This window comes from Oratosquilla oratoria, chromosome 27 (genome assembly GCF_046742065.1).
Source record: "Oratosquilla oratoria isolate Oo_2021 chromosome 27, ASM4674206v1, whole genome shotgun sequence".
In the NCBI taxonomy this organism is placed as follows: Eukaryota; Metazoa; Arthropoda; class Malacostraca; order Stomatopoda; family Squillidae; genus Oratosquilla; species Oratosquilla oratoria.
The window spans coordinates 22,339,554-22,347,053 of NC_134803.1; positions in this window are offsets into that span (position 1 = coordinate 22,339,554).

A 7,500-nucleotide genomic window follows, 5' to 3' on the forward strand; every position below is an offset into this window, starting at 1 on the left:
TAATAAAAGTGGTAACAAATTGAATATATGTATATATATATATATATATATATATATATATATATATATATATGTATGCACAGTATATATATATATACATATATATATATATACATGCATACATATATATATATATATATATATGTACATATATATGTGTATATATATATATATATTTATATATATGTACATATATGTATATATATATATATATATATATATATATATATACTTTTTTCAACCCCATTAACATCTCTTGATGGCGCAGTAGTTAGTCAATGTTCACTCGGTACGTCTGAGCTGAGTTTGAGTCCTTGGCTTCACTACGTATCAGTTTCCGCCTATGTCTCCGTCGAGCGCATTGTCAGTCTCGATTGTGAAAAGTTAATGTGGTTGAAAAGAAAAAAAAAAAATATATATCTGGACTGGGTACCATTCAGTGTGTGTGTATATATATATATATATATATATATATATATATATATATATATATATATATATATATATATATATATATATATATGCATATGTAAAGGACCGATAAGGTCCTTTAGTTCTGAAACTAGGTGCGGACCACCACTGCCTGCTTCAGAACTCTCGGTTCGTGTATAGACTCGTAGGACAAGTAAGAAAACACAAGATTGCATTGGAAGTTTATAATTCTGGTCCTTCCACAATGCACTATCAAATCAATTTCAGGAAAAACAACACCAACTGTTTCACCTTAGGCCAGTTCGGTCGTAGCTCACTCGGAATGACTCCACAGTAAACACTTAAATTTCTCGTAGAAAGCTTCGATAGAAGATCAGGGTTTTGGAGCTGAGCGATGACGACTCTGGCAGTGCGGAAGGCGATGTTGGAGACAAATGACGTCCGGTCGATGTAACACGCCAGTTTTAGAGTGGAGAGAGGGGAGGGGAGTAGTGGACTACTGTAGGTGCAGTCACCAAGTTCTCTCTGATAAAACCATGTCTGTCTGGGACACACGTAACCTCGGTCGTCATACGTGGCAGCTCGTTTCAAGTAAGGCTTCGAAGCGCACTCGAATTGTGCGTAATTTAAGAGGGCTGGTTGTTTAGAAGATTAAGTGGCGATTTTCCCTTACACAACTCCCCCCTTAAAGAGTCTTCCTTTGGAAGACTAAGTGGGGAAACACCACCTGAAATTGAAAAGAAAAAGTTTATGCTCGACTAAGCAGGTCAGCCCCAATATTGTCAACTCCGGCCACATGTACGATCCTGAACTTGTAAGCTTGCAGACTCAGAGCCCATCGTAACAGTCTGTCATTCTTACCCTTGAACGTGTGAAGGTAGGTGAGGGGTTTGTTATCGATTTCAAGAACAAATTCTCGCCCTCTGAGATAATAATCAAACCTTTGGATCCCAAACACAACCGCCAAACATTCTCGTTCAATGGTGGAATACCTGCTCTCTCGGTCGAGAAGTTTCCGGCTGGCGAAAGCAACTGGGTGGGGGTAGTCAAGATGGTATTGTAGCAGGACGGCGCCGAGACCATGATTAGAAGCGTCCGTTTGGAGGACGAACGTTAGACTAGTGTCAGGGAGTCTGAGGACAGGGTTAGAAGATAATACAAGCTTAAGGTGATTAAACAGGGACTGGAGCTCATCCGTCCATGGTAGAGGTTCTCTGAGGGTCTTCCTAAGCATATTAGATAGAGGCCCGTTGTAGTCAGCGGCCTGGGGGATAAACATCTTGTAGATACCTACCATACCCAAGAATGAGCGTAGAAGCTTTTTGGTGGAAGGGGGTGGTACGCGACACAGAGCTTCCACCTTGTCTGGTTGAGGCTGTAGACAATCCCCACCCAATATGAAGCCAAGATACTGGATGGCTGGGAATCCAAAACGACACTTTGAAATCTGCAGAGTGAGGTGATGGCTCCTGATCCTGTCCAAAACAGCCCTAAATGCCGTACAGTGTTGAGACCAATCTTAAGAATAAACAAATATGTTATCAAAATAGAAAGAGATATTAGGTAAGCCGGCAAGGACAATACGCATCAGGCGGATGTACGTTGCGCATGCAGTGGCAAGACCAAATGGTAAGCGACAGAATTCCATGAGGCCGAGATGAGTTGGGAAAGCGGTCAGGGGTTTGGCTCTTTCAGATAGAGATACTTGGTAATAGGCCTTGCACAAGTCCAGTTCAGAGAAGTATTTCGAGCCGGAAAACTTGTACAAATCCTCTTCAATGTTATATACAGGTTCGGCGTGGAAGACAGTTACAGCGTTCAGCTGGCGGTAGTCTATCGCCATGCGATACGAGCCGTCAGACTTTCAAACCATTACGACCGGTGAACAATGTGGTGATGACGATCTCTGGATGATACCTTGTTGGAACAGGCGCTCTACCTCTGATTCAAAGTGCGGTTTAAGGTGGACAGGCACAGGGTAGACCTTCATATGAATCCTATCTGTAGTGGTAAGGATTATATCATGTTTGACAGTCGAGGTACAACCTGGATTATCCGAGAAAACTTCTTTGTATTCACTTACCAATTCTTTCAAGGAAGTCTGTTGATACCCCTCCAAATTAGGGTTAACGTTTGGCTTCGAATTTGTTTCGTCGGTTTGACCATCAGGGGTCACGGGTAGTCGGGAATCTTCCTCAACTTGGAGCAGGTTTGCCACCGTTTCAAACCTGGAGAGGTACGAGGCTATGTCTTCTCCTTGGTACGTGGGGAGGTCGGGCCGCTTGACGAATATGTCCTGGCTAGAAGGTTGGTTACGGGAGTCGGGTGCAAGTTTGGCAAGCTCAATTTCCTTTTCATGTTGTAATTTAGCCATCTTTTCTTCGTGTTCTCGCTGTTCCCTCTTTTCTTTCTCTTCGTGTTCTCGCTGTTCTCTCTTTTCTTTCTCTTCGTGTTCTCACTGTTCCCTCTTTTCTTTCTCTTCATGTTCTCGCTGTTCCCTCTTTTCTTTCTCTTCGTGTTCTCGCTTTTCCCTTTCGTGTTCTCGCTGTTCCCTTTCGTGTTCTCGCTTTTCCTTATCCCGTTCTCGCTCGCGTTCTTTGGTTCTTTCATCCCTTTCAAATGCCTGTTGATTTAAAACAAAGCGGCCAACATCGTCACCTTTAAAACAGATGGATTCGGCCTGGGACTTGAGTTCTTCGATAGAAGTAAACTTAGACATTCTTGGGAGTATGGCTACGATTAACAAAATACTAAGACAATAAATAAATAAACAGTACAAATCAAGGTCAAGTACAGAGGAAAAGTTGTGTAACTAAAGTTAACGAAAAATATAAATACACCAAAATTTCAATACGGAACAAACTATGGTCGTCCAGCTGACGAAAGGACTAATTGTCTTTAACAACACCCTACTGACTAAACAAAAAATGACGTAGTAACTGGAGCTTTTTGCTTCCGTTGCTACAGTACTACGTAGACTGACCAAGTGTGTGTGTGTGTGGGGGGGGTTACCGCACCTAACCCACGGTTACACGACCACCGTCGAGCGAAGCGCCTAGAATCACTCTGAAAGACAAACAACTTAAATGGACAGTTTGCACGCTCAAAGTGCCAAAACCATTGTCGAGCAAAATGCCAAGATGGCAGAAACCACTCGAAACGACAATTTAAATGAACAATTTGCACGCTCAAGGTGCCTCGACCACAGTCGACCATGTGTCAAGACGACATAAATCACTAAAAAAATTCAAATGAACGGTTTGCACGCTCAAGGTGCCAACAGACAAATCACCAACCTTACGAGTAGTTACGAGTCTACAATCCTCGCAAGGTCACCACATTTAAAGGACCAATTAGGTCCTTTAGTTCTGAAACTAGGTGCGGACCACCACTGCCTGCTTCAGAACTCTCGGTTCGTGTATAGACTCGTAGGACAAGTAAGAAAACACAAGATTGCATTGGAAGTTTATAATTCTGGTCCTTCCACAATGCACTATCAAATCAATTTCAGGAAAAACAACACCAACTGTTTCACCTTAGGCCAGTTCGGTCGTAGCTCACTCGGATTGACTCCACAGTAAACACTTAAATTTCTCGTAGAAAGCTTCGATAGAAGATCAGGGTTTTGGAGCTGAGCGATGACGACTCTGGCAGTGCGGAAGGCGATGTTGGAGACAAATGACGTCCAGTCGATGTAACACGCCAGTTTTAGAGTGGAGAGAGGGGAGGGGAGTAGTGGACTAGGTGTAGTCACCAAGTTCTCTCTGATAAAACCATGTCTGTCTGGGACGCACGTAACCTCGGTCGTCATACGTGGCAGCTCGTTTCAAGTAAGGCTTCGAGGCGCACTCGAATTGTGCGTAATTTAAGAGGGCTAGTTGTTTAGAAGATTAAGTAGCGATTTTCCCTTACAACATATATATATATATATATATATATATATATATATATATGTATATATATATATATATATATATGTATATATACATATATATACATATATATGTATATATTTATATATATATTTATACAAATATGTATATATATATATATATATACATATATATATGCAAAGTGAACACATAAGTGAACACACGTACCCGTGTTCTTATTAGCATATATATATATATATATATATATATATATATATATATATATATATACATATATATATAACAAAGGATTACAAAGGCGGAGAATGCCACCAGGAGACCTTGTGGTCCATATCTAGGTCGGATGCGAAAAAAATCATAATAATAAAATAATAAATAAAAACTACAATAATGTAAATAATAAATAAAATACATAAATAAATGCATAGGTATAGTTAAATAATAAAGAAACAGGTAAATAGTAAATAATAATAAATTGACATATAAATAATGATAAATGAAAATCAGACAGACAAATGATAACAAAACAAAAACAAATAATACAAAATAAATTATAATCATTACAGCATCTTGCTTAGGTGATTATCTAAATGATTCTTAACGCTTCGAACTGAACTACATTGCACTACCTGTGCAGGAAGTTTATTCCATTCATTAACTACACGGTTGGCAAAGTTGTTTCTACCTACATCCAAATTGAATCTATTGCCGGACAGTTTGAGACCATTGTTTCTTGTCTGATTCTCATTCAATGTGAAAATTTTGTCACTTTTGATGTTGTCAATTCCATTTAAAATCTTAAAGACCTGTATCAAGTCACCTCTGAGTCTACGCTTTTTTAGGGAAAACAGTTGCTAAATGTGAAGGAGGATAGGGAAGGAAAGATTGCTGCAGTGGGAAGTGCGAAGAAAACGAAACACTCCCACCCAATTCAAACCTAAATACACTCCACACAAAGGATTACAAAGGCGGAGCATGCCGACAGGAGACCTTTTGATCCATATCTAGGTCGGATGCGAAAAAAAATCATATTAATAATAAAACAATAAATAAAAACTATAATAATGTAAATAACAAATAAAATACATAAATAAATGCATAGGTATAGTTAAATAATAAACAAACAGTTAAATAGTAAATAATAATAAATTGACATATAACTAATAATAAATGAAAATCAGACAGACAAATGATAACAAAACAAAAACAAATAATATAAGATAAATTATAATCATTACAGCATCTTACTTAGGTATTTATCTAACTGATTCTTAAAGCTTCGAACTGAACTACATTGCACTATCTGTGCAGGAAGTTTATTCCATTCATTTACTACACGGTTGGCAAAGTTGTTTCTACCTACTTCTAAATTGAATCTATTTCCGGATAGTTTGAGACCATTGTTTCTTGTCTGATTCTCATTCAATGTGAAAATTTTGTCACTTTTGATGTTGTCAATTCCATTTAAAATCTTAAAGACCTGTATCAAGTCACCTCTGAGTCTACGCTTTTTTAGGGAAAACAGTTGCTAAATGTGAAGGAGGATAGGGAAGGAAAGATTGCTGCAGTGGGAAGTGCGAAGAAAACGAGAGTGAAGAATGAGGAGAATGGAGGAGAAATAAGGAAGGATGAGGTGAAGGCAGTTGTTAAGATGATGAAAGCAGGTAAGGCACCTGGTCTGGATGGATGCCATGCGGAATGTCTGAAAAAGGGAGGTACAATGATGGTGGACTGGTTGGTGAGGTTATTTAATGTTTGTTGGAGAGAGGGTAGAGTGCCGGAGGACTGGAGGAATGCCTGTATAGTTCCTCTTTTCAAGGGAAAAGGGGACAAGTGTGAATGTAGTAGTTTCAGAGGGATTAGCTTGTTGAGTGTAGTTGGGAAGGCTTATGGGAGAATCTTGGTTGAGAGGATTAGAAGAGGAACAGAAGGAGTAATTGGTGAGGAACAGTGTGGATTTAGGACAGGTAGAGGTTGTGTATATCAGATCTTTGTGGTAAGACAGATATGTGAGAAAGCTATAGGAAAGGGGAAGGATGTTTTTTGGGCTTTTATGGATCTGGAAAAGGCTTACGATAGGGTAGACAGAAAGGCACTGTGGGAGGTTATGCAGATATACGGGATAGGAGGAAAGCTTCTAGGAGCCGTCAAGAGTTTTTATGAGAGTAGTAGAGCTTGTGTCAGGATTAGAAATGGAGAGAGTGAGTGATTCGAGGCAAAGGTGGGACTTCGTCAAGGATGCGTTATGTCACCATAGCTGTTCAACTTATACATGGATGGGGTAGTGCGAGAGGTAAATGCAAGGGTTTGCAAGGGTCAGGGATTGGAGATGGTTAAAGAAAATGGAGAAAAGTGGGAGGTGAGCCAGCTGTTGTTTGCGGACGACACTGCGCTTTTGGCAGGACCGGAGGAGGGATTGAGGAAGTTGGTGACAGAGTTTGGGAGAGTATGTGATAGAAGGAAGCTAAAGATAAATGTGGGTAAAAGTAAGGTGATGAGATGTACAAGGGGTGAAAGTGGCAGTAGACTGGAAGTGAGCATTAAGGGAGAGCGACTGGAGGAAGTGGATAGTTTTAGATACTTGGGTGCAAATGTGGCAGGAAAAGGTGGAGTGAAGATGGAGGTAGAATGTAGATTGAGAGAAGCGAGTAAATGCCTTGGTGGATTAAAGAGTGTAATGAGGAATAGACATTTGGGAATGGATGCTAAGAGGAGACTGTATGAAGGAATGATTGTGCCAACAGCACTGTATGGGGCAGAAACATGGAACATAAGAGAAGAAGAGAGGAGTTTGAATGTGTTTGAGATGAGGTGTCTGAGAAGTATGATGGGGGTTACTAGGCTAGATAGAGTGAGAAATGAGGAGGTGAGGAGGAGAACAGGGGTGGAAAAGGAGCTGGGAGATAGGGTTGATGAAAGAATATTAGGATGGTTTGGACACATGGAAAGAATGAGTGAAGAAACACTAGTAAAAGAGGTATGGAAGGCAGATGTGGAGGGAGTGAACATGAGGGGACGTCCTAGGATGAGGTGGATGGATGGGGTGAAGGGGGCTTTGGGGAAGAGGGGAATGTCTGTTGAGGAAGGACGGGAGAGGACAGAAGACAGCGGTGAATGGAGAATGGTTGTATATGGATGATGTTGTGATTGCATGAGGTGGAATGGGCGGGGGGAT